This window comes from Lepidochelys kempii, chromosome 26 (assembly GCF_965140265.1).
Source record: "Lepidochelys kempii isolate rLepKem1 chromosome 26, rLepKem1.hap2, whole genome shotgun sequence".
NCBI lineage: Eukaryota > Metazoa > Chordata > Testudines > Cheloniidae > Lepidochelys > Lepidochelys kempii.
The window spans coordinates 20,330,035-20,356,129 of record NC_133281.1 but is presented as its reverse complement, the minus strand read 5'-3'; positions in this window follow the sequence as shown (position 1 = coordinate 20,356,129).

The window sequence follows — 26,095 nt, the reverse complement described above, 5'->3', positions numbered from 1 at the left end:
GACAGGGAAGCCTGGCTGTTTAAAAATAGCCAGAGCTTCATGAACCAGCTGAGCGGCGGAGAACCAGCTGAGCGGTGGGGACAGCAGAGCAGCTCACAGCAGGAGTTTCCCTGGGACTGGTAAGTATCCGAGTCTGTGTTTGTTTGCTTGCTGAGGAAGAATCCGAGCGTGTGTTTGCTGGGGGGCAGTGTGAGAGCCTGAGTGAGTGTCTGATTGGCTGCTAGCCTGCAGGGGGCGGGCAGTAGCATGTCTGTTGGTTTGCGACAGGGAAGCCTGGCTGCTTAAAAATAGCCAGAGCTTCGCGAACCAGCTGAGCGGCGGAGAACCAGCTGAGCAGCGGGGACAGCAGAGCAGCTCACAGCAGGAGTTTGCCTGGGTCTGGTAAGTATCCGAGTCTGGGTTTGTTTGCTTGCTGAGGAAGTATCCGAGCGTGTGTTTGCTGGGGGGGCAGTGTGAGAGCCTGAGTGAGTGTCTGATTGGCTGCTAGCCTGCAGGGGGCGGGCAGTAGGGTGTCTGTTGGTTTGCGACAGGGAAGCCTGGCTGTTTAAAAATAGCCAGAACTTCGCGAACCAGCTGAGCGGCGGAGAACCAGCTGAGCAGAGGGGACAGCAGAGCAGCTCACAGCAGGAGTTTGCTGGGACTAGTAAGTGTCCGAGTCTGGGTTTGTTTGCTTGCTGAGGAAGAATCTGAGCGTGTGTTTGCTGGGGGGGCAGTGTGAGAGCCTGAGTGAGTGTCTGATTGGCTGCTAGCCTGCAGGGGGCGGGCAGTAGAGTGTCTGTTGGTTTGCGACAGGGAAGCCTGGCTGTTTAAAAATAGCCAGAGCTTCATGAACCAGCTGAGCGGCGGAGAACCAGCTGAGCGGTGGGGACAGCAGAGCTGCTCACAGCAGGAGTTTCCCTGGGACTGGTAAGTATCCGAGTCTGGGTTTGTTTGCTTGCTGAGGAAGTATCCGAGCGTGTGTTTGCTGGGGGGGCAGTGTGAGAGCCTGAGTGAGTGTCTGATTGGCTGCTAGCCTGCAGGGGGCGGGCAGTAGGGTGTCTGTTGGTTTGCGACAGGGAAGCCTGGCTGTTTAAAAATAGCCAGAACTTCGCGAACCAGCTGAGCGGCGGAGAACCAGCTGAGCAGAGGGGACAGCAGAGCAGCTCACAGCAGGAGTTTGCTGGGACTAGTAAGTGTCCGAGTCTGGGTTTGTTTGCTTGCTGAGGAAGAATCTGAGCGTGTGTTTGCTGGGGGGGCAGTGTGAGAGCCTGAGTGAGTGTCTGATTGGCTGCTAGCCTGCAGGGGGCGGGCAGTAGCGTGTCTGTTGGTTTGCGACAGGGAAGCCTGGCTGTTTAAAAATAGCCAGAGCTTCGCGAACCAGCTGAGCGGCGGAGAACCAGCTGAGCAGCGGGGACAGCAGAGCAGCTCACAGCGGGAGTTTGCCTGGGACAGGTAAGTATCCGAGTCTGTGTTTGTTTGCTTGCTGAGGAAGTATCCGAGCGTGTGTTTGCTGGGGGGGCAGTGTGAGAGCCTGAGTGAGTGTCTGATTGGCTGCTAGCCTGCAGGGGGCGGGCAGTAGGCTGTCTGTTGGTTTGCGACAGGGAAGCCTGGCTGTTTAAAAATAGCCAGAGCTTCACGTACCAGCTGAGCGGCGGAGAACCAGCTGAGCAGCGGGGACAGCAGAGCAGCACACAGCAGGAGTTTGCCTGGGACTGGTAAGAATCCGAGTCTGGGTTTGTTTGCTTGCTGAGGAAGTATCCGAGCGTGTGTTTGCTGGGGGGGCAGTGTGAGAGAGTGAGTGAGTGTCTGATTGGCTGCTAGCCTGCAGGGGGCGGGCAGTAGGGTGTCTGTTGGTTTGCGACAGGGAAGCCTGGCTGTTTAAAAATAGCCAGAGCTTCGCGAACCAGCTGAGCGGCGGAGACCCAGCTGAGCAGCGGGGACAGCAGAGCAGCTCACAGCAGGAGTTTGCCTGGGTCTGGTAAGTATCCGAGTCTGGGTTTGTTTGCTTGCTGAGGAAGTATCCGAGCGTGTGTTTGCTGGGGGGGCAGTGTGAGAGCCTGAGTGAGTGTCTGATTGGCTGCTAGCCTGCAGGGGGCGGGCAGTAGGGTGTTTGTTGGTTTGGGACAGGGAAGCCTGGCTGCTTAAAAATAGCCAGAGCTTCATGAACCAGCTGAGCGGCAGAGAACCAGCTGAGCAGCGGGGACAGCAGAGCAGCTCACAGCAGGAGTTTGCCTGGGACTGGTAAGTATCCGAGTCTGTGTTTGTTTGCTTGCTGAAGAAGAATCCGAGCGTGTGTTTGCTGGGCGGCAGTGTGAGAGCCTGAGTGAGTGTCTGATTGGCTGCTAGCCTGCAGGGGGCGGGCAGTAGGGTTTCTGTTGGTTTGCGACAGGGAAGCCTGGCTGTTTAAAAATAGCCAGAGCTTCGCGAACCAGCTGAGCGGCGGAGAACCAGCTGAGTAGCGGGGACAGCAGAGCAGCACACAGCAGGAGTTTGCCTGGGACTGGTAATTATCCGAGTCTGTGTTTGTTTGCTTGCTGAGGAAGTATCCGAGCGTGTGTTTGCTGGGGGGGCAGTGTGAGAGCCTGAGTGACTGTCTGATTGGCTGCTAGCCTGCAGGGGGCGGGCAGTAGGGTGTCTGTTGGTTTGCGACAGGGAAGCCTGGCTGTTTAAAAATAGCCAGAACTTCGCGAACCAGCTGAGCGGCGGAGAACCAGCTGAGCAGAGGGGACAGCAGAGCAGCTCACAGCAGGAGTTTGCTGGGACTAGTAAGTGTCCGAGTCTGGGTTTGTTTGCTTGCTGAGGAAGAATCTGAGCGTGTGTTTGCTGGGGGGGCAGTGTGAGAGCCTGAGTGAGTGTCTGATTGGCTGCTAGCCTGCAGGGGGCGGGCAGTAGCGTGTCTGTTGGTTTGCGACAGGGAAGCCTGGCTGCTTAAAAATAGCCAGAGCTTCGCGAACCAGCTGAGCGGCGGAGAACCAGCTGAGCAGCGGGGACAGCAGAGCAGCTCACAGCAGGAGTTTGCCTGGGACTGGTAAGTATCCGAGTCTGGGTTTGTTTGCTTGCTGAGGAAGTATCCGAGCGTGTGTTTGCTGGGGGGGCAGTGTGAGAGCCTGAGTGAGTGTCTGATTGGCTGCTAGCCTGCAGGGGGCGGGCAGTAGGGTGTCTGTTGGTTTGCGACAGGGAAGCCTGGCTGTTTAAAAATAGCCAGAACTTCGCGAACCAGCTGAGCGGCGGAGAACCAGCTGAGCAGCGGGGACAGCAGAGCAGCACACAGCAGGAGTTTGCCTGGGACTGGTAAGTATCCGAGTCTGTGTTTGTTGGCTTCCTGAGGTAGTATGCGAGCGTGTGTTTGCTGGGGGGGCAGTGTGAGAGCCTGAGTGAGTGTCTGATTGGCTGCTAGCCTGCAGGGGGCGGGCAGTAGCGTGTCTGTTGGTTTGCGACAGGGAAGCCTGGCTGTTTAAAAATAGCCAGAGCTTCGCGAACCAGCTGAACGGCGGAGAACCAGCTGAGCAGCGGGGACAGCAGAGCAGCACACAGCAGGAGTTTGCCTGGCACTGGTAAGTATCCGAGTCTGTGTTTGTTTGCTTGCTGAGGAAGAATCCGAGCGTGTGTTTGCTGGGGGGGCAGTGTGAGAGCCTGAGTGAGTGTCTGATTGGCTGCTAGCCTGCAGGGGGCGGGCAGTAGGGTGTCTGTTGGTTTGCGACAGGGAAGCCTGGCTGTTTAAAAATAGCCAGAGCTTCGCGTACCAGCTGAGCGGCGGAGAACCAGCTGAGCAGCGGGGACAGCAGAGCAGCACACAGCAGGAGTTTGCCTGGGACTAGTAAGTATCCGAGTCTGGGTTTGTTTGCTTGCTGAGGAAGTATCCGAGCGTGTGTTTGCTGGGGGGGCAGTGTGAGAGCCTGAGTGAGTGTCTGATTGGCTGCTAGCCTGCAGGGGGCGGGCAGTAGGGTGTCTGTTGGTTTGCGACAGGGAAGCCTGGCTGTTTAAAAATAGCCAGAACTTCGCGAACCAGCTGAGCGGCGGAGAACCAGCTGAGCAGAGGGGACAGCAGAGCAGCTCACAGCAGGAGTTTGCTGGGACTAGTAAGTGTCCGAGTCTGGGTTTGTTTGCTTGCTGAGGAAGAATCTGAGCGTGTGTTTGCTGGGGGGGCAGTGTGAGAGCCTGAGTGAGTGTCTGATTGGCTGCTAGCCTGCAGGGGGCGGGCAGTAGCGTGTCTGTTGGTTTGCGACAGGGAAGCCTGGCTGTTTAAAAATAGCCAGAGCTTCGCGAACAAGCTGAGCGGCGGAGAACCAGCTGAGCAGCGGGGACAGCAGAGCAGCACACAGCAGGAGTTTGCCTGGGACTGGTAAGTATCCGAGTCTGTGTTTGTTTGCTTGCTGAGGAAGTATCCGAGCGTGTGTTTGCTGGGGGGGCAGTGTGAGAGCCTGAGTGAGTGTCTGATTGGCTGCTAGCCTGCAGGGGGCGGGCAGTAGGCTGTCTATTTGTTTGCGACAGGGAAGCCTGGCTGTTTAAAAATAGCCAGAGCTTCGCGTACCAGCTGAGCGGCGGAGAACCAGCTGAGCAGCGGGGACAGCAGAGCAGCACACAGCAGGAGTTTGCCTGGGACTGGTAAGTATCCGAGTCTGGGTTTGTTTGCTTGCTGAGGAAGTATCCGAGCGTGTGTTTGCTGGGGGGGCAGTGAGAGAGCCTGAGTGAGTGTCTGATTGGCTGCTAGCCTGCAGGGGGCGGGCAGTAGCGTGTCTGTTGGTTTGCGACAGGGAAGCCTGGCTGTTTAAAAATAGCCAGAGCTTCGCGAACCAGCTGAGCGGCGGAGAACCAGCTGAGCAGCGGGGACAGCAGAGCAGCACACAGCAGGAGTTTGCCTGGCACTGGTAAGTATCCGAGTCTGTGTTTGTTTGCTTGCTGAGGAAGAATCCGAGCGTGTGTTTGCTGGGCGGCAGTGTGAGAGCCTGAGTGAGTGTCTGATTGGCTGCTAGACTGCAGGGGGCGGGCAGTAGGGTGTCTGTTGGTTTGCGACAGGGAAGCCTGGCTGTTTAAAAATAGCCAGAGCTTCGCGAACCAGCTGAGCGGCGGAGAACCAGCTGAGCAGCGGGGACAGCAGAGCAGCTCACAGCAGGAGTTTGCCTGGTTCTGGTAAGTATCCGAGTCTGGGTTTGTTTGCTTGCTGAGGAAGTATCCGAGCGTGTGTTTGCTGGGGGGGCAGTGTGAGAGCCTGAGTGAGTGTCTGATTGGCTGCTAGCCTGCAGGGGGCGGGCAGTAGGGTGTCTGTTGGTTTGCGACAGGGAAGCCTGGCTGTTTAAAAATAGCCAGAACTTCGCGAACCAGCTGAGCGGCGGAGAACCAGCTGAGCAGAGGGGACAGCAGAGCAGCTCACAGCAGGAGTTTGCTGGGACTAGTAAGTGTCCGAGTCTGTGTTTGTTTGCTTGCTGAGGAAGAATCTGAGCGTGTGTTTGCTGGGGGGGCAGTGTGAGAGCCTGAGTGAGTGTCTGATTGGCTGCTAGCCTGCAGGGGGCGGGCAGTAGCGTGTCTGTTGGTTTGCGACAGGGAAGCCTGGCTGTTTAAAAATAGCCAGAGCTTTGCGAACAAGCTGAGCGGCGGAGAACCAGCTGAGCAGCGGGGACAGCAGAGCAGCACACAGCAGGAGTTTGCCTGGGACTGGTAAGTATCCGAGTCTGTGTTTGTTTGCTTGCTGAGGAAGTATCCGAGCGTGTCTTTGCTGGGGGGGCAGTGTGAGAGCCTGAGTGAGTGTCTGATTGGCTGCTAGCCTGCAGGGGGCGGGCAGTAGGCTGTCTATTTGTTTGCGACAGGGAAGCCTGGCTGTTTAAAAATAGCCAGAGCTTCGCGTACCAGCTGAGCGGCGGAGAACCAGCTGAGCAGCGGGGACAGCAGAGCAGCACACAGCAGGAGTTTGCCTGGGACTGGTAAGTATCCGAGTCTGGGTTTGTTTGCTTGCTGAGGAAGTATCCGAGCGTGTGTTTGCTGGGGGGGCAGTGTGAGAGCCTGAGTGAGTGTCTGATTGGCTGCTAGCCTGCAGGGGGCGGGCAGTAGGGTGTCTGTTGGTTTGCGACAGGGAAGCCTGGCTGTTTAAAAATAGCCAGAACTTCGCGAACCAGCTGAGCGGCGGAGAACCAGCTGAGCAGAGGGGACAGCAGAGCAGCTCACAGCAGGAGTTTGCTGGGACTAGTAAGTGTCCGAGTCTGGGTTTGTTTGCTTGCTGAGGAAGAATCTGAGCGTGTGTTTGCTGGGGGGGCAGTGTGAGAGCCTGAGTGAGTGTCTGATTGGCTGCTAGCCTGCAGGGGGCGGGCAGTAGCGTGTCTGTTGGTTTGCGACAGGGAAGCCTGGCTGTTTAAAAATAGCCAGAGCTTCGCGAACAAGCTGAGCGGCGGAGAACCAGCTGAGCAGCGGGGACAGCAGAGCAGCACACAGCAGGAGTTTGCCTGGGACTGGTAAGTATCCGAGTCTGTGTTTGTTTGCTTGCTGAGGAAGTATCCGAGCGTGTGTTTGCTGGGGGGGCAGTGTGAGCGCCTGAGTGAGTGTCTGATTGGCTGCTAGCCTGCAGGGGGCGGGCAGTAGGCTGTCTATTTGTTTGCGACAGGGAAGCCTGGCTGTTTAAAAATAGCCAGAGCTTCGCGTACCAGCTGAGCGGCGGAGAACCAGCTGAGCAGCGGGGACAGCAGAGCAGCACACAGCAGGAGTTTGCCTGGGACTGGTAAGTATCCGAGTCTGTGTTTGTTGGCTTGCTGAGGTAGTATCCGAGCGTGTGTTTGCTGGGGGGGTAGTGTGAGAGCCTGAGTGAGTGTCTGATTGGCTGCTAGCCTGCAGGGGGCGGGCAGTAGGGTGTCTGTTGGTTTGCGACAGGGAAGCCTGGCTGTTTAAAAATAGCCAGAGCTTCGCGTACCAGCTGAGCGGCGGAGAACCAGCTGAGCAGCGGGGACAGCAGAGCAGCACACAGCAGGAGTTTGCCTGGCACTGGTAAGTATCCGAGTCTGTGTTTGTTTGCTTGCTGAGGAAGTATCCGAGCGTGTGTTTGCTGGGGGGGCAGTGTGAGAGACTGAGTGAGTGTCTGATTGGCTGCTAGCCTGCAGGGGGCGGGCAGTAGAGTGTCTGTTGGTTTGCGACAGGGAAGCCTGGCTGTTTAAAAATAGCCAGAGCTTCATGAACCAGCTGAGCGGCGGAGAACCAGCTGAGCGGTGGGGACAGCAGAGCAGCTCACAGCAGGAGTTTCCCTGGGACTGGTAAGTATCCGAGTCTGTGTTTGTTTGCTTGCTGAGGAAGAATCCGAGCGTGTGTTTGCTGGGGGGCAGTGTGAGAGCCTGAGTGAGTGTCTGATTGGCTGCTAGCCTGCAGGGGGCGGGCAGTAGCGTGTCTGTTGGTTTGCGACAGGTAAGCCTGGCTGCTTAAAAATAGCCAGAGCTTCGCGAACCAGCTGAGCGGCGGAGAACCAGCTGAGCAGCGGGGACAGCAGAGCAGCTCACAGCAGGAGTTTGCCTGGGTCTGGTAAGTATCCGAGTCTGGGTTTGTTTGCTTGCTGAGGAAGTATCCGAGCGTGTGTTTGCTGGGGGGGCAGTGTGAGAGCCTGAGTGAGTGTCTGATTGGCTGCTAGCCTGCAGGGGGCGGGCAGTAGGGTGTCTGTTGGTTTGGGACAGGGAAGCCTGGCTGTTTAAAAATAGCCAGAGCTTCGCGTACCAGCTGAGCGGCGGAGAACCAGCTGAGCAGCGGGGACAGCAGAGCAGCACACAGCAGGAGTTTTCCTGGGACTGGTAAGTATCCGAGTCTGTGTTTGTTTGCTTGCTGAGGAAGAATCCGAGCGTGTGTTTGCTGGGGGGGCAGTGTGAGAGCCTGAGTGAGTGTCTGATTGGCTGCTAGCCTGCAGGGGGCGGGCTGTAGGGTTTCTGTTGGTTTGCGACAGGGAAGCCTGGCTGTTTAAAAATAGCCAGAGCTTCGCGTACCAGCTGAGCGGCGGAGAACCAGCTGAGCAGCGGGGACAGCAGAGCAGCACACAGCAGGAGTTTGCCTGGGACTGGTAAGTATCCGAGTCTGTGTTTGTTGGCTTGCTGAGGTAGTATCCGAGCGTGTGTTTGCTGGGGGGGTAGTGTGAGAGCCTGAGTGAGTGTCTGATTGGCTGCTAGCCTGCAGGGGGCGGGCAGTAGGGTGTCTGTTGGTTTGCGACAGGGAAGCCTGGCTGTTTAAAAATAGCCAGAGCTTCGCGTACCAGCTGAGCGGCGGAGAACCAGCTGAGCAGCGGGGACAGCAGAGCAGCACACAGCAGGAGTTTGCCTGGCACTGGTAAGTATCCGAGTCTGTGTTTGTTTGCTTGCTGAGGAAGTATCCGAGCGTGTGTTTGCTGGGGGGGCAGTGTGAGAGACTGAGTGAGTGTCTGATTGGCTGCTAGCCTGCAGGGGGCGGGCAGTAGGGTGTCTGTTCGTTTGCGACAGGGAAGCCTGGCTGCTTAAAAATAGCCAGAGCTTCGCGAACCAGCTGAGCGGCGGAGAACCAGCTGAGCAGCGGGGACAGCAGAGCAGCTCACAGCAGGAGTTTGCCTGGGTCTGGTAAGTATCCGAGTCTGGGTTTGTTTGCTTGCTGAGGAAGTATCCGAGCGTGTGTTTGCTGGGGGGGCAGTGTGAGAGCCTGAGTGAGTGTCTGATTGGCTGCTAGCCTGCAGGGGGCGGGCAGTAGGGTGTCTGTTGGTTTGCGACAGGGAAGCCTGGCTGTTTAAAAATAGCCAGAACTTCGCGAACCAGCTGAGCGGCGGAGAACCAGCTGAGCAGAGGGGACAGCAGAGCAGCTCACAGCAGGAGTTTGCTGGGACTAGTAAGTGTCCGAGTCTGGGTTTGTTTGCTTGCTGAGGAAGAATCTGAGCGTGTGTTTGCTGGGGGGGCAGTGTGAGAGCCTGAGTGAGTGTCTGATTGGCTGCTAGCCTGCAGGGGGCGGGCAGTAGAGTGTCTGTTGGTTTGCGACAGGGAAGCCTGGCTGTTTAAAAATAGCCAGAGCTTCATGAACCAGCTGAGCGGCGGAGAACCAGCTGAGCGGTGGGGACAGCAGAGCTGCTCACAGCAGGAGTTTCCCTGGGACTGGTAAGTATCCGAGTCTGTGTTTGTTTGCTTGCTGAGGAAGAATCCGAGCGTGTGTTTGCTGGGGAGGCAGTGTGAGAGCCTGAGTGAGTGTCTGATTGGCTGCTAGCCTGCAGGGGGCGGGCAGTAGGCTGTCTGTTGGTTTGCGACAGGAAAGCCTGGCTGTTTAAAAATAGCCAGAGCTTCGCGAACCAGCTGAGCGGCGGAGAACCAGCTGAGCAGCGGGGACAGCAGAGCAGCTCACAGCAGGAGTTTGCCTGGCACTGGTAAGTATCCGAGTCTGTGTTTGTTTGCTTGCTGAGGAAGTATCCGAGCGTGTGTTTGCTGGGGGGGCAGTGTGAGAGACTGAGTGAGTTTCTGATTGGCTGCTAGCCTGCAGGGGGCGGGCAGTAGAGTGTCTGTTGGTTTGCGACAGGGAAGCCTGGCTGTTTAAAAATAGCCAGAGCTTCGCGTACCAGCTGAGCGGCGGAGAACCAGCTGAGCAGCGTGGACAGCAGAGCAGCTCACAGCGGGAGTTTGCCTGGGACTGGTAAGTATCCGAGTCTGTGTTTGTTTGCTTGCTGAGGAAGTATCCGAGCGTGTGTTTGCTGGGGGGGCAGTGTGAGAGCCTGAGTGAGTGTCTGATTGGCTGCTAGCCTGCAGGGGGCGGGCAGTAGGCTGTCTATTTGTTTGCGACAGGGAAGCCTGGCTGTTTAAAAATAGCCAGAGCTTCGCGTACCAGCTGAGCGGCGGAGAACCAGCTGAGCAGCGTGGACAGCAGAGCAGCACACAGCAGGAGTTTGCCTGGGACTGGTAAGTATCCGAGTCTGTGTTTGTTGGCTTCCTGAGGTAGAATCTGAGCGTGTGTTTGCTGGGGGGGCAGTGTGAGAGCCTGAGTGAGTGTCTGATTGGCTGCTAGCCTGCAGGGGGCGGGCAGTAGCGTGTCTGTTGGTTTGCGACAGGGAAGCCTGGCTGTTTAAAAATAGCCAGAGCTTCGCGAACCAGCTGAACGGCGGAGAACCAGCTGAGCAGCGGGGACAGCAGAGCAGCACACAGCAGGAGTTTGCCTGGCACTGGTAAGTATCCGAGTCTGTGTTTGTTTGCTTGCTGAGGAAGAATCCGAGCGTGTGTTTGCTGGGGGGGCAGTGTGAGAGCCTGAGTGAGTGTCTGATTGGCTGCTAGCCTGCAGGGGGCGGGCAGTAGGGTGTCTGTTGGTTTGCGACAGGGAAGCCTGGCTGTTTAAAAATAGCCAGAGCTTCGCGTACCAGCTGAGCGGCGGAGAACCAGCTGAGCAGCGGGGACAGCAGAGCAGCACACAGCAGGAGTTTGCCTGGGACTGGTAAGTATCCGAGTCTGGGTTTGTTTGCTTGCTGAGGAAGTATCCGAGCGTGTGTTTGCTGGGGGGGCAGTGTGAGAGCCTGAGTGAGTGTCTGATTGGCTGCTAGCCTGCAGGGGGCGGGCAGTAGGGTGTCTGTTGGTTTGCGACAGGGAAGCCTGGCTGTTTAAAAATAGCCAGAACTTCGCGAACCAGCTGAGCGGCGGAGAACCAGCTGAGCAGAGGGGACAGCAGAGCAGCTCACAGCAGGAGTTTGCTGGGACTAGTAAGTGTCCGAGTCTGGGTTTGTTTGCTTGCTGAGGAAGAATCTGAGCGTGTGTTTGCTGGGGGGGCAGTGTGAGAGCCTGAGTGAGTGTCTGATTGGCTGCTAGCCTGCAGGGGGCGGGCAGTAGCGTGTCTGTTGGTTTGCGACAGGGAAGCCTGGCTGTTTAAAAATAGCCAGAGCTTCGCGAACAAGCTGAGCGGCGGAGAACCAGCTGAGCAGCGGGGACAGCAGAGCAGCACACAGCAGGAGTTTGCCTGGGACTGGTAAGTATCCGAGTCTGTGTTTGTTTGCTTGCTGAGGAAGTATCCGAGCGTGTGTTTGCTGGGGGGGCAGTGTGAGAGCCTGAGTGAGTGTCTGATTGGCTGCTAGCCTGCAGGGGGCGGGCAGTAGGCTGTCTATTTGTTTGCGACAGGGAAGCCTGGCTGTTTAAAAATAGCCAGAGCTTCGCGTACCAGCTGAGCGGCGGAGAACCAGCTGAGCAGCGGGGACAGCAGAGCAGCACACAGCAGGAGTTTGCCTGGGACTGGTAAGTATCCGAGTCTGGGTTTGTTTGCTTGCTGAGGAAGTATCCGAGCGTGTGTTTGCTGGGGGGGCAGTGAGAGAGCCTGAGTGAGTGTCTGATTGGCTGCTAGCCTGCAGGGGGCGGGCAGTAGCGTGTCTGTTGGTTTGCGACAGGGAAGCCTGGCTGTTTAAAAATAGCCAGAGCTTCGCGAACCAGCTGAGCGGCGGAGAACCAGCTGAGCAGCGGGGACAGCAGAGCAGCACACAGCAGGAGTTTGCCTGGCACTGGTAAGTATCCGAGTCTGTGTTTGTTTGCTTGCTGAGGAAGAATCCGAGCGTGTGTTTGCTGGGCGGCAGTGTGAGAGCCTGAGTGAGTGTCTGATTGGCTGCTAGACTGCAGGGGGCGGGCAGTAGGGTGTCTGTTGGTTTGCGACAGGGAAGCCTGGCTGTTTAAAAATAGCCAGAGCTTCGCGAACCAGCTGAGCGGCGGAGAACCAGCTGAGCAGCGGGGACAGCAGAGCAGCTCACAGCAGGAGTTTGCCTGGTTCTGGTAAGTATCCGAGTCTGGGTTTGTTTGCTTGCTGAGGAAGTATCCGAGCGTGTGTTTGCTGGGGGGGCAGTGTGAGAGCCTGAGTGAGTGTCTGATTGGCTGCTAGCCTGCAGGGGGCGGGCAGTAGGGTGTCTGTTGGTTTGCGACAGGGAAGCCTGGCTGTTTAAAAATAGCCAGAACTTCGCGAACCAGCTGAGCGGCGGAGAACCAGCTGAGCAGAGGGGACAGCAGAGCAGCTCACAGCAGGAGTTTGCTGGGACTAGTAAGTGTCCGAGTCTGTGTTTGTTTGCTTGCTGAGGAAGAATCTGAGCGTGTGTTTGCTGGGGGGGCAGTGTGAGAGCCTGAGTGAGTGTCTGATTGGCTGCTAGCCTGCAGGGGGCGGGCAGTAGCGTGTCTGTTGGTTTGCGACAGGGAAGCCTGGCTGTTTAAAAATAGCCAGAGCTTTGCGAACAAGCTGAGCGGCGGAGAACCAGCTGAGCAGCGGGGACAGCAGAGCAGCACACAGCAGGAGTTTGCCTGGGACTGGTAAGTATCCGAGTCTGTGTTTGTTTGCTTGCTGAGGAAGTATCCGAGCGTGTCTTTGCTGGGGGGGCAGTGTGAGAGCCTGAGTGAGTGTCTGATTGGCTGCTAGCCTGCAGGGGGCGGGCAGTAGGCTGTCTATTTGTTTGCGACAGGGAAGCCTGGCTGTTTAAAAATAGCCATAGCTTCGCGTACCAGCTGAGCGGCGGAGAACCAGCTGAGCAGCGGGGACAGCAGAGCAGCACACAGCAGGAGTTTGCCTGGGACTGGTAAGTATCCGAGTCTGGGTTTGTTTGCTTGCTGAGGAAGTATCCGAGCGTGTGTTTGCTGGGGGGGCAGTGTGAGAGCCTGAGTGAGTGTCTGATTGGCTGCTAGCCTGCAGGGGGCGGGCAGTAGGGTGTCTGTTGGTTTGCGACAGGGAAGCCTGGCTGTTTAAAAATAGCCAGAACTTCGCGAACCAGCTGAGCGGCGGAGAACCAGCTGAGCAGAGGGGACAGCAGAGCAGCTCACAGCAGGAGTTTGCTGGGACTAGTAAGTGTCCGAGTCTGGGTTTGTTTGCTTGCTGAGGAAGAATCTGAGCGTGTGTTTGCTGGGGGGGCAGTGTGAGAGCCTGAGTGAGTGTCTGATTGGCTGCTAGCCTGCAGGGGGCGGGCAGTAGCGTGTCTGTTGGTTTGCGACAGGGAAGCCTGGCTGTTTAAAAATAGCCAGAGCTTCGCGAACAAGCTGAGCGGCGGAGAACCAGCTGAGCAGCGGGGACAGCAGAGCAGCACACAGCAGGAGTTTGCCTGGGACTGGTAAGTATCCGAGTCTGTGTTTGTTTGCTTGCTGAGGAAGTATCCGAGCGTGTGTTTGCTGGGGGGGCAGTGTGAGCGCCTGAGTGAGTGTCTGATTGGCTGCTAGCCTGCAGGGGGCGGGCTGTAGGGTTTCTGTTGGTTTGCGCCAGGGAAGCCTGGCTGTTTAAAAATAGCCAGAGCTTCGCGTACCAGCTGAGCGGCGGAGAACCAGCTGAGCAGCGGGGACAGCAGAGCAGCACACAGCAGGAGTTTGCCTGGGACTGGTAAGTATCCGAGTCTGTGTTTGTTGGCTTGCTGAGGTAGTATCCGAGCGTGTGTTTGCTGGGGGGGCAGTGTGAGAGCCTGAGTGAGTGTCTGATTGGCTGCTAGCCTGCAGGGGGCGGGCAGTAGGGTGTCTGTTGGTTTGCGACAGGGAAGCCTGGCTGTTCAAAAATAGCCAGAGCTTCGCGTACCAGCTGAGCGGCGGAGAACCAGCTGAGCAGCGGGGACAGCAGAGCAGCACACAGCAGGAGTTTGCCTGGCACTGGTAAGTATCCGAGTCTGTGTTTGTTTGCTTGCTCAGGAAGAATCCGAGCGTGTGTTTGCTGGGGGGGCAGTGTGAGAGCCTGAGTGAGTGTCTGATTGGCTGCTAGCCTGCAGGGGGCGGGCAGTAGGGTGTCTGTTGGTTTGCGACAGGGAAGCCTGGCTGTTTAAAAATAGCCAGAGCTTCACGTACCAGCTGAGCGGCGGAGAACCAGCTGAGCAGCGGGGACAGCAGAGCAGCACACAGCAGGAGTTTGCCTGGGACTGGTAAGTATCCGAGTCTGGGTTTGTTTGCTTGCTGAGGAAGTATCCGAGCGTGTGTTTGCTGGGGGGGCAGTGTGAGAGAGTGAGTGAGTGTCTGATTGGCTGCTAGCCTGCAGGGGGCGGGCAGTAGGGTGTCTGTTGGTTTGCGACAGGGAAGCCTGGCTGTTTAAAAATAGCCAGAGCTTCGCGAACCAGCTGAGCGGCGGAGACCCAGCTGAGCAGCGGGGACAGCAGAGCAGCTCACAGCAGGAGTTTGCCTGGGTCTGGTAAGTATCCGAGTCTGGGTATGTTTGCTTGCTGAGGAAGTATCCGAGCGTGTGTTTGCTGGGGGGGCAGTGTGAGAGCCTGAGTGAGTGTCTGATTGGCTGCTAGCCTGCAGGGGGCGGGCAGTAGGGTGTTTGTTGGTTTGGGACAGGGAAGCCTGGCTGTTTAAAAATAGCCAGAGCTTCGCGAACCAGCTGAGCGGCGGAGAACCAGCTGAGCAGCGGGGACAGCAGAGCAGCTCACAGCAGGACTTTGCCTGGGACTGGTAAGTATCCGAGTCTGTGTTTGTTTGCTTGCTGAGGAAGAATCCGAGTGTGTGTTTGCTGGGGGGGCAGTGTGAGAGGCTGAGTGAGTGTCTGATTGGCTGCTAGCCTGCAGGGGGCGGGCTGTAGGGTTTCTGTTGGTTTGCGACAGGGAAGCCTGGCTGTTTAAAAATAGCCAGAGCTTCGCGTACCAGCTGAGCGGCGGAGAACCAGCTGAGCAGCGGGGACAGCAGAGCAGCACACAGCAGGAGTTTGCCTGGGACTGGTAAGTATCCGAGTCTGTGTTTGTTGGCTTGCTGAGGTAGTATCCGAGCGTGTGTTTGCTGGGGGGGTAGTGTGAGAGCCTGAGTGAGTGTCTGATTGGCTGCTAGCCTGCAGGGGGCGGGCAGTAGGGTGTCTGTTGGTTTGCGACAGGGAAGCCTGGCTGTTTAAAAATAGCCAGAGCTTCGCGTACCAGCTGAGCGGCGGAGAACCAGCTGAGCAGCGGGGACAGCAGAGCAGCACACAGCAGGAGTTTGCCTGGCACTGGTAAGTATCCGAGTCTGTGTTTGTTTGCTTGCTGAGGAAGTATCCGAGCGTGTGTTTGCTGGGGGGGCAGTGTGAGAGACTGAGTGAGTTTCTGATTGGCTGCTAGCCTGCAGGGGGCGGGCAGTAGAGTGTCTGTTGGTTTGCGACAGGGAAGCCTGGCTGTTTAAAAATAGCCAGAGCTTCATGAACCAGCTGAGCGGCGGAGAACCAGCTGAGCGGTGGGGACAGCAGAGCAGCTCACAGCAGGAGTTTCCCTGGGACTGGTAAGTATCCGAGTCTGTGTTTGTTTGCTTGCTGAGGAAGAATCCGAGCGTGTGTTTGCTGGGGGGCAGTGTGAGAGCCTGAGTGAGTGTCTGATTGGCTGCTAGCCTGCAGGGGGCGGGCAGTAGCATGTCTGTTGGTTTGCGACAGGGAAGCCTGGCTGCTTAAAAATAGCCAGAGCTTCGCGAACCAGCTGAGCGGCGGAGAACCAGCTGAGCAGCGGGGACAGCAGAGCAGCTCACAGCAGGAGTTTGCCTGGGTCTGGTAAGTATCCGAGTCTGGGTTTGTTTGCTTGCTGAGGAAGTATCCGAGCGTGTGTTTGCTGGGGGGGCAGTGTGAGAGCCTGAGTGAGTGTCTGATTGGCTGCTAGCCTGCAGGGGGCGGGCAGTAGGGTGTCTGTTGGTTTGCGACAGGGAAGCCTGGCTGTTTAAAAATAGCCAGAACTTCGCGAACCAGCTGAGCGGCGGAGAACCAGCTGAGCAGAGGGGACAGCAGAGCAGCTCACAGCAGGAGTTTGCTGGGACTAGTAAGTGTCCGAGTCTGGGTTTGTTTGCTTGCTGAGGAAGAATCTGAGCGTGTGTTTGCTGGGGGGGCAGTGTGAGAGCCTGAGTGAGTGTCTGATTGGCTGCTAGCCTGCAGGGGGCGGGCAGTAGAGTGTCTGTTGGTTTGCGACAGGGAAGCCTGGCTGTTTAAAAATAGCCAGAGCTTCATGAACCAGCTGAGCGGCGGAGAACCAGCTGAGCGGTGGGGACAGCAGAGCTGCTCACAGCAGGAGTTTCCCTGGGACTGGTAAGTATCCGAGTCTGTGTTTGTTTGCTTGCTGAGGAAGAATCCGAGCGTGTGTTTGCTGGGGAGGCAGTGTGAGAGCCTGAGTGAGTGTCTGATTGGCTGCTAGCCTGCAGGGGGCGGGCAGTAGGCTGTCTGTTGGTTTGCGACAGGAAAGCCTGGCTGTTTAAAAATAGCCAGAGCTTCGCGAACCAGCTGAGCGGCGGAGAACCAGCTGAGCAGCGGGGACAGCAGAGCAGCTCACAGCAGGAGTTTGCCTGGCACTGGTAAGTATCCGAGTCTGTGTTTGTTTGCTTGCTGAGGAAGTATCCGAGCGTGTGTTTGCTGGGGGGGCAGTGTGAGAGACTGAGTGAGTTTCTGATTGGCTGCTAGCCTGCAGGGGGCGGGCAGTAGAGTGTCTGTTGGTTTGCGACAGGGAAGCCTGGCTGTTTAAAAATAGCCAGAGCTTCGCGTACCAGCTGAGCGGCGGAGAACCAGCTGAGCAGCGTGGACAGCAGAGCAGCTCACAGCGGGAGTTTGCCTGGGACTGGTAAGTATCCGAGTCTGTGTTTGTTTGCTTGCTGAGGAAGTATCCGAGCGTGTGTTTGCTGGGGGGGCAGTGTGAGAGCCTGAGTGAGTGTCTGATTGGCTGCTAGCCTGCAGGGGGCGGGCAGTAGGCTGTCTATTTGTTTGCGACAGGGAAGCCTGGCTGTTTAAAAATAGCCAGAGCTTCGCGTACCAGCTGAGCGGCGGAGAACCAGCTGAGCAGCGGGGACAGCAGAGCAGCACACAGCAGGAGTTTTCCTGGGACTGGTAAGTATCCGAGTCTGTGTTTGTTTGCTTGCTGAGGAAGAATCCGAGCGTGTGTTTGCTGGGGGGGCAGTGTGAGAGCCTGAGTGAGTGTCTGATTGGCTGCTAGCCTGCAGGGGGCGGGCAGTAGGCTGTCTATTTGTTTGCGACAGGGAAGCCTGGCTGTTTAAAAATAGCCAGAGCTTCGCGTACCAGCTGAGCGGCGGAGAACCAGCTGAGCAGCGGGGACAGCAGAGCAGCACACAGCAGGAGTTTGCTGGGACTAGTAAGTGTCCGAGTCTGGGTTTGTTTGCTTGCTGAGGAAGAATCTGAGCGTGTGTTTGCTGGGGGGGCAGTGTGAGAGCCTGAGTGAGTGTCTGATTGGCTGCTAGCCTGCAGGGGGCGGGCAGTAGCGTGTCTGTTGGTTTGCGACAGGGAAGCCTGGCTGCTTAAAAATAGCCAGAGCTTCGCGAACCAGCTGAGCGGCGGAGAACCAGCTGAGCAGCGGGGACAGCAGAGCAGCTCACAGCAGGAGTTTGCCTGGGACTGGTAAGTATCCGAGTCTGGGTTTGTTTGCTTGCTGAGGAAGTATCCGAGCGTGTGTTTGCTGGGGGGGCAGTGTGAGAGCCTGAGTGAGTGTCTGATTGGCTGCTAGCCTGCAGGGGGCGGGCAGTAGGGTGTCTGTTGGTTTGCGACAGGGAAGCCTGGCTGTTTAAAAATAGCCAGAACTTCGCGAACCAGCTGAGCGGCGGAGAACCAGCTGAGCAGAGGGGACAGCAGAGCAGCTCACAGCAGGAGTTTGCTGGGACTAGTAAGTGTCCGAGTCTGGGTTTGTTTGCTTGCTGAGGAAGAATCTGAGCGTGTGTTTGCTGGGGGGGCAGTGTGAGAGCCTGAGTGAGTGTCTGATTGGCTGCTAGCCTGCAGGGGGCGGGCAGTAGCGTGTCTGTTGGTTTGCGACAGGGAAGCCTGGCTGTTTAAAAATAGCCAGAGCTTCGCGAACAAGCTGAGCGGCGGAGAACCAGCTGAGCAGCGGGGACAGCAGAGCAGCACACAGCAGGAGTTTGCCTGGGACTGGTAAGTATCCGAGTCTGTGTTTGTTTGCTTGCTGAGGAAGTATCCGAGCGTGTGTTTGCTGGGGGGGCAGTGTGAGAGCCTGAGTGAGTGTCTGATTGGCTGCTAGCCTGCAGGGGGCGGGCAGTAGGCTGTCTATTTGTTTGCGACAGGGAAGCCTGGCTGTTTAAAAATAGCCAGAGCTTCGCGTACCAGCTGAGCGGCGGAGAACCAGCTGAGCAGCGGGGACAGCAGAGCAGCACACAGCAGGAGTTTGCCTGGGACTGGTAAGTATCCGAGTCTGGGTTTGTTTGCTTGCTGAGGAAGTATCCGAGCGTGTGTTTGCTGGGGGGACAGTGAGAGAGCCTGAGTGAGTGTCTGATTGGCTGCTAGCCTGCAGGGGGCGGGCAGTAGCGTGTCTGTTGGTTTGCGACAGGGAAGCCTGGCTGTTTAAAAATAGCCAGAGCTTCGCGAACCAGCTGAGCGGCGGAGAACCAGCTGAGCAGCGGGGACAGCAGAGCAGCACACAGCAGGAGTTTGCCTGGCACTGGTAAGTATCCGAGTCTGTGTTTGTTTGCTTGCTGAGGAAGAATCCGAGCGTGTGTTTGCTGGGCGGCAGTGTGAGAGCCTGAGTGAGTGTCTGATTGGCTGCTAGACTGCAGGGGGCGGGCAGTAGGGTGTCTGTTGGTTTGCGACAGGGAAGCCTGGCTGTTTAAAAATAGCCAGAGCTTCGCGAACCAGCTGAGCGGCGGAGAACCAGCTGAGCAGCGGGGACAGCAGAGCAGCTCACAGCAGGAGTTTGCCTGGTTCTGGTAAGTATCCGAGTCTGGGTTTGTTTGCTTGCTGAGGAAGTATCCGAGCGTGTGTTTGCTGGGGGGGCAGTGTGAGAGCCTGAGTGAGTGTCTGATTGGCTGCTAGCCTGCAGGGGGCGGGCAGTAGGGTGTCTGTTGGTTTGCGACAGGGAAGCCTGGCTGTTTAAAAATAGCCAGAACTTCGCGAACCAGCTGAGCGGCGGAGAACCAGCTGAGCAGAGGGGACAGCAGAGCAGCTCACAGCAGGAGTTTGCTGGGACTAGTAAGTGTCCGAGTCTGTGTTTGTTTGCTTGCTGAGGAAGAATCTGAGCGTGTGTTTGCTGGGGGGGCAGTGTGAGAGCCTGAGTGAGTGTCTGATTGGCTGCTAGCCTGCAGGGGGCGGGCAGTAGCGTGTCTGTTGGTTTGCGACAGGGAAGCCTGGCTGTTTAAAAATAGCCAGAGCTTTGCGAACAAGCTGAGCGGCGGAGAACCAGCTGAGCAGCGGGGACAGCAGAGCAGCACACAGCAGGAGTTTGCCTGGGACTGGTAAGTATCCGAGTCTGTGTTTGTTTGCTTGCTGAGGAAGTATCCGAGCGTGTCTTTGCTGGGGGGGCAGTGTGAGAGCCTGAGTGAGTGTCTGATTGGCTGCTAGCCTGCAGGGGGCGGGCAGTAGGCTGTCTATTTGTTTGCGACAGGGAAGCCTGGCTGTTTAAAAATAGCCAGAGCTTCGCGTACCAGCTGAGCGGCGGAGAACCAGCTGAGCAGCGGGGACAGCAGAGCAGCACACAGCAGGAGTTTGCCTGGGACTGGTAAGTATCCGAGTCTGGGTTTGTTTGCTTGCTGAGGAAGTATCCGAGCGTGTGTTTGCTGGGGGGGCAGTGTGAGAGCCTGAGTGAGTGTCTGATTGGCTGCTAGCCTGCAGGGGGCGGGCAGTAGGGTGTCTGTTGGTTTGCGACAGGGAAGCCTGGCTGTTTAAAAATAGCCAGAACTTCGCGAACCAGCTGAGCGGCGGAGAACCAGCTGAGCAGAGGGGACAGCAGAGCAGCTCACAGCAGGAGTTTGCTGGGACTAGTAAGTGTCCGAGTCTGGGTTTGTTTGCTTGCTGAGGAAGAATCTGAGCGTGTGTTTGCTGGGGGGGCAGTGTGAGAGCCTGAGTGAGTGTCTGATTGGCTGCTAGCCTGCAGGGGGCGGGCAGTAGCGTGTCTGTTGGTTTGCGACAGGGAAGCCTGGCTGTTTAAAAATAGCCAGAGCTTCGCGAACAAGCTGAGCGGCGGAGAACCAGCTGAGCAGCGGGGACAGCAGAGCAGCACACAGCAGGAGTTTGCCTGGGACTGGTAAGTATCCGAGTCTGTGTTTGTTTGCTTGCTGAGGAAGTATCCGAGCGTGTGTTTGCTGGGGGGGCAGTGTGAGCGCCTGAGTGAGTGTCTGATTGGCTGCTAGCCTGCAGGGGGCGGGCTGTAGGGTTTCTGTTGGTTTGCGCCAGGGAAGCCTGGCTGTTTAAAAATAGCCAGAGCTTCGCGTACCAGCTGAGCGGCGGAGAACCAGCTGAGCAGCGGGGACAGCAGAGCAGCACACAGCAGGAGTTTGCCTGGGACTGGTAAGTATCCGAGTCTGTGTTTGTTGGCTTGCTGAGGTAGTATCCGAGCGTGTGTTTGCTGGGGGGGCAGTGTGAGAGCCTGAGTGAGTGTCTGATTGGCTGCTAGCCTGCAGGGGGCGGGCAGTAGGGTGTCTGTTGGTTTGCGACAGGGAAGCCTGGCTGTTTAAAAATAGCCAGAGCTTCATGAACCAGCTGAGCGGCGGAGAACCAGCTGAGCGGTGGGGACAGCAGAGCAGCTCACAGCAGGAGTTTCCCTGGGACTGGTAAGTATCCGAGTCTGTGTTTGTTTGCTTGCTGAGGAAGAATCCGAGCGTGTGTTTGCTGGGGGGCAGTGTGAGAGCCTGAGTGAGTGTCTGATTGGCTGCTAGCCTGCAGGGGGCGGGCAGTAGCATGTCTGTTGGTTTGCGACAGGGAAGCCTGGCTGCTTAAAAATAGCCAGAGCTTCGCGAACCAGCTGAGCGGCGGAGAACCAGCTGAGCAGCGGGGACAGCAGAGCAGCTCACAGCAGGAGTTTGCCTGGGTCTGGTAAGTATCCGAGTCTGGGTTTGTTTGCTTGCTGAGGAAGTATCCGAGCGTGTGTTTGCTGGGGGGGCAGTGTGAGAGCCTGAGTGAGTGTCTGATTGGCTGCTAGCCTGCAGGGGGCGGGCAGTAGGGTGTCTGTTGGTTTGCGACAGGGAAGCCTGGCTGTTTAAAAATAGCCAGAAATTCGCGAACCAGCTGAGCGGCGGAGAACCAGCTGAGCAGAGGGGACAGCAGAGCAGCTCACAGCAGGAGTTTGCTGGGACTAGTAAGTGTCCGAGTCTGGGTTTGTTTGCTTGCTGAGGAAGAATCTGAGCGTGTGTTTGCTGGGGGGGCAGTGTGAGAGCCTGAGTGAGTGTCTGATTGGCTGCTAGCCTGCAGGGGGCGGGCAGTAGAGTGTCTGTTGGTTTGCGACAGGGAAGCCTGGCTGTTTAAAAATAGCCAGAGCTTCATGAACCAGCTGAGCGGCGGAGAACCAGCTGAGCGGTGGGGACAGCAGAGCTGCTCACAGCAGGAGTTTCCCTGGGACTGGTAAGTATCCGAGTCTGTGTTTGTTTGCTTGCTGAGGAAGAATCCGAGCGTGTGTTTGCTGGGGAGGCAGTGTGAGAGCCTGAGTGAGTGTCTGATTGGCTGCTAGCCTGCAGGGGGCGGGCAGTAGGCTGTCTGTTGGTTTGCGACAGGAAAGCCTGGCTGTTTAAAAATAGCCAGAGCTTCGCGAACCAGCTGAGCGGCGGAGAACCAGCTGAGCAGCGGGGACAGCAGAGCAGCTCACAGCAGGAGTTTGCCTGGCACTGGTAAGTATCCGAGTCTGTGTTTGTTTGCTTGCTGAGGAAGTATCCGAGCGTGTGTTTGCTGGGGGGGCAGTGTGAGAGACTGAGTGAGTTTCTGATTGGCTGCTAGCCTGCAGGGGGCGGGCAGTAGAGTGTCTGTTGGTTTGCGACAGGGAAGCCTGGCTGTTTAAAAATAGCCAGAGCTTCGCGTACCAGCTGAGCGGCGGAGAACCAGCTGAGCAGCGTGGACAGCAGAGCAGCTCACAGCGGGAGTTTGCCTGGGACTGGTAAGTATCCGAGTCTGTGTTTGTTTGCTTGCTGAGGAAGTATCCGAGCGTGTGTTTGCTGGGGGGGCAGTGTGAGAGCCTGAGTGAGTGTCTGATTGGCTGCTAGCCTGCAGGGGGCGGGCAGTAGGCTGTCTATTTGTTTGCGACAGGGAAGCCTGGCTGTTTAAAAATAGCCAGAGCTTCGCGTACCAGCTGAGCGGCGGAGAACCAGCTGAGCAGCGGGGACAGCAGAGCAGCACACAGCAGGAGTTTTCCTGGGACTGGTAAGTATCCGAGTCTGTGTTTGTTTGCTTGCTGAGGAAGAATCCGAGCGTGTGTTTGCTGGGGGGGCAGTGTGAGAGCCTGAGTGAGTGTCTGATTGGCTGCTAGCCTGCAGGGGGCGGGCAGTAGGCTGTCTATTTGTTTGCGACAGGGAAGCCTGGCTGTTTAAAAATAGCCAGAGCTTCGCGTACCAGCTGAGCGGCGGAGAACCAGCTGAGCAGCGGGGACAGCAGAGCAGCACACAGCAGGAGTTTGCTGGGACTAGTAAGTGTCCGAGTCTGGGTTTGTTTGCTTGCTGAGGAAGAATCTGAGCGTGTGTTTGCTGGGGGGGCAGTGTGAGAGCCTGAGTGAGTGTCTGATTGGCTGCTAGCCTGCAGGGGGCGGGCAGTAGCGTGTCTGTTGGTTTGCGACAGGGAAGCCTGGCTGCTTAAAAATAGCCAGAGCTTCGCGAACCAGCTGAGCGGCGGAGAACCAGCTGAGCAGCGGGGACAGCAGAGCAGCTCACAGCAGGAGTTTGCCTGGGACTGGTAAGTATCCGAGTCTGGGTTTGTTTGCTTGCTGAGGAAGTATCCGAGCGTGTGTTTGCTGGGGGGGCAGTGTGAGAGCCTGAGTGAGTGTCTGATTGGCTGCTAGCCTGCAGGGGGCGGGCAGTAGGGTGTCTGTTGGTTTGCGACAGGGAAGCCTGGCTGTTTAAAAATAGCCAGAACTTCGCGAACCAGCTGAGCGGCGGAGAACCAGCTGAGCAGAGGGGACAGCAGAGCAGCTCACAGCAGGAGTTTGCTGGGACTAGTAAGTGTCCGAGTCTGGGTTTGTTTGCTTGCTGAGGAAGAATCTGAGCGTGTGTTTGCTGGGGGGGCAGTGTGAGAGCCTGAGTGAGTGTCTGATTGGCTGCTAGCCTGCAGGGGGCGGGCAGTAGCGTGTCTGTTGGTTTGCGACAGGGAAGCCTGGCTGTTTAAAAATAGCCAGAGCTTCGCGAACAAGCTGAGCGGCGGAGAACCAGCTGAGCAGCGGGGACAGCAGAGCAGCACACAGCAGGAGTTTGCCTGGGACTGGTAAGTATCCGAGTCTGTGTTTGTTTGCTTGCTGAGGAAGTATCCGAGCGTGTGTTTGCTGGGGGGGCAGTGTGAGAGCCTGAGTGAGTGTCTGATTGGCTGCTAGCCTGCAGGGGGCGGGCAGTAGGCTGTCTATTTGTTTGCGACAGGGAAGCCTGGCTGTTTAAAAATAGCCAGAGCTTCGCGTACCAGCTGAGCGGCGGAGAACCAGCTGAGCAGCGGGGACAGCAGAGCAGCACACAGCAGGAGTTTGCCTGGGACTGGTAAGTATCCGAGTCTGGGTTTGTTTGCTTGCTGAGGAAGTATCCGAGCGTGTGTTTGCTGGGGGGACAGTGAGAGAGCCTGAGTGAGTGTCTGATTGGCTGCTAGCCTGCAGGGGGCGGGCAGTAGCGTGTCTGTTGGTTTGCGACAGGGAAGCCTGGCTGTTTAAAAATAGCCAGAGCTTCGCGAACCAGCTGAGCGGCGGAGAACCAGCTGAGCAGCGGGGACAGCAGAGCAGCACACAGCAGGAGTTTGCCTGGCACTGGTAAGTATCCGAGTCTGTGTTTGTTTGCTTGCTGAGGAAGAATCCGAGCGTGTGTTTGCTGGGCGGCAGTGTGAGAGCCTGAGTGAGTGTCTGATTGGCTGCTAGACTGCAGGGGGCGGGCAGTAGGGTGTCTGTTGGTTTGCGACAGGGAAGCCTGGCTGTTTAAAAATAGCCAGAGCTTCGCGAACCAGCTGAGCGGCGGAGAACCAGCTGAGCAGCGGGGACAGCAGAGCAGCTCACAGCAGGAGTTTGCCTGGTTCTGGTAAGTATCCGAGTCTGGGTTTGTTTGCTTGCTGAGGAAGTATCCGAGCGTGTGTTTGCTGGGGGGGCAGTGTGAGAGCCTGAGTGAGTGTCTGATTGGCTGCTAGCCTGCAGGGGGCGGGCAGTAGGGTGTCTGTTGGTTTGCGACAGGGAAGCCTGGCTGTTTAAAAATAGCCAGAACTTCGCGAACCAGCTGAGCGGCGGAGAACCAGCTGAGCAGAGGGGACAGCAGAGCAGCTCACAGCAGGAGTTTGCTGGGACTAGTAAGTGTCAGAGTCTGTGTTTGTTTGCTTGCTGAGGAAGAATCTGAGCGTGTGTTTGCTGGGGGGGCAGTGTGAGAGCCTGAGTGAGTGTCTGATTGGCTGCTAGCCTGCAGGGGGCGGGCAGTAGCGTGTCTGTTGGTTTGCGACAGGGAAGCCTGGCTGTTTAAAAATAGCCAGAGCTTTGCGAACAAGCTGAGCGGCGGAGAACCAGCTGAGCAGCGGGGACAGCAGAGCAGCACACAGCAGGAGTTTGCCTGGGACTGGTAAGTATCCGAGTCTGTGTTTGTTTGCTTGCTGAGGAAGTATCCGAGCGTGTCTTTGCTGGGGGGGCAGTGTGAGAGCCTGAGTGAGTGTCTGATTGGCTGCTAGCCTGCAGGGGGCGGGCAGTAGGCTGTCTATTTGTTTGCGACAGGGAAGCCTGGCTGTTTAAAAATAGCCAGAGCTTCGCGTACCAGCTGAGCGGCGGAGAACCAGCTGAGCAGCGGGGACAGCAGAGCAGCACACAGCAGGAGTTTGCCTGGGACTGGTAAGTATCCGAGTCTGGGTTTGTTTGCTTGCTGAGGAAGTATCCGAGCGTGTGTTTGCTGGGGGGGCAGTGTGAGAGCCTGAGTGAGTGTCTGATTGGCTGCTAGCCTGCAGGGGGCGGGCAGTAGGGTGTCTGTTGGTTTGCGACAGGGAAGCCTGGCTGTTTAAAAATAGCCAGAACTTCGCGAACCAGCTGAGCGGCGGAGAACCAGCTGAGCAGAGGGGACAGCAGAGCAGCTCACAGCAGGAGTTTGCTGGGACTAGTAAGTGTCCGAGTCTGGGTTTGTTTGCTTGCTGAGGAAGAATCTGAGCGTGTGTTTGCTGGGGGGGCAGTGTGAGAGCCTGAGTGAGTGTCTGATTGGCTGCTAGCCTGCAGGGGGCGGGCAGTAGCGTGTCTGTTGGTTTGCGACAGGGAAGCCTGGCTGTTTAAAAATAGCCAGAGCTTCGCGAACAAGCTGAGCGGCGGAGAACCAGCTGAGCAGCGGGGACAGCAGAGCAGCACACAGCAGGAGTTTGCCTGGGACTGGTAAGTATCCGAGTCTGTGTTTGTTTGCTTGCTGAGGAAGTATCCGAGCGTGTGTTTGCTGGGGGGGCAGTGTGAGCGCCTGAGTGAGTGTCTGATTGGCTGCTAGCCTGCAGGGGGCGGGCTGTAGGGTTTCTGTTGGTTTGCGCCAGGGAAGCCTGGCTGTTTAAAAATAGCCAGAGCTTCGCGTACCAGCTGAGCGGCGGAGAACCAGCTGAGCAGCGGGGACAGCAGAGCAGCACACAGCAGGAGTTTGCCTGGGACTGGTAAGTATCCGAGTCTGTGTTTGTTGGCTTGCTGAGGTAGTATCCGAGCGTGTGTTTGCTGGGGGGGCAGTGTGAGAGCCTGAGTGAGTGTCTGATTGGCTGCTAGCCTGCAGGGGGCGGGCAGTAGGGTGTCTGTTGGTTTGCGACAGGGAAGCCTGGCTGTTCAAAAATAGCCAGAGCTTCGCGTACCAGCTGAGCGGCGGAGAACCAGCTGAGCAGCGGGGACAGCAGAGCAGCACACAGCAGGAGTTTGCCTGGCACTGGTAAGTATCCGAGTCTGTGTTTGTTTGCTTGCTCAGGAAGAATCCGAGCGTGTGTTTGCTGGGGGGGCAGTGTGAGAGCCTGAGTGAGTGTCTGATTGGCTGCTAGCCTGCAGGGGGCGGGCAGTAGGGTGTCTGTTGGTTTGCGACAGGGAAGCCTGGCTGTTTAAAAATAGCCAGAGCTTCACGTACCAGCTGAGCGGCGGAGAACCAGCTGAGCAGCGGGGACAGCAGAGCAGCACACAGCAGGAGTTTGCCTGGGACTGGTAAGTATCCGAGTCTGGGTTTGTTTGCTTGCTGAGGAAGTATCCGAGCGTGTGTTTGCTGGGGGGGCAGTGTGAGAGAGTGAGTGAGTGTCTGATTGGCTGCTAGCCTGCAGGGGGCGGGCAGTAGGGTGTCTGTTGGTTTGCGACAGGGAAGCCTGGCTGTTTAAAAATAGCCAGAGCTTCGCGAACCAGCTGAGCGGCGGAGACCCAGCTGAGCAGCGGGGACAGCAG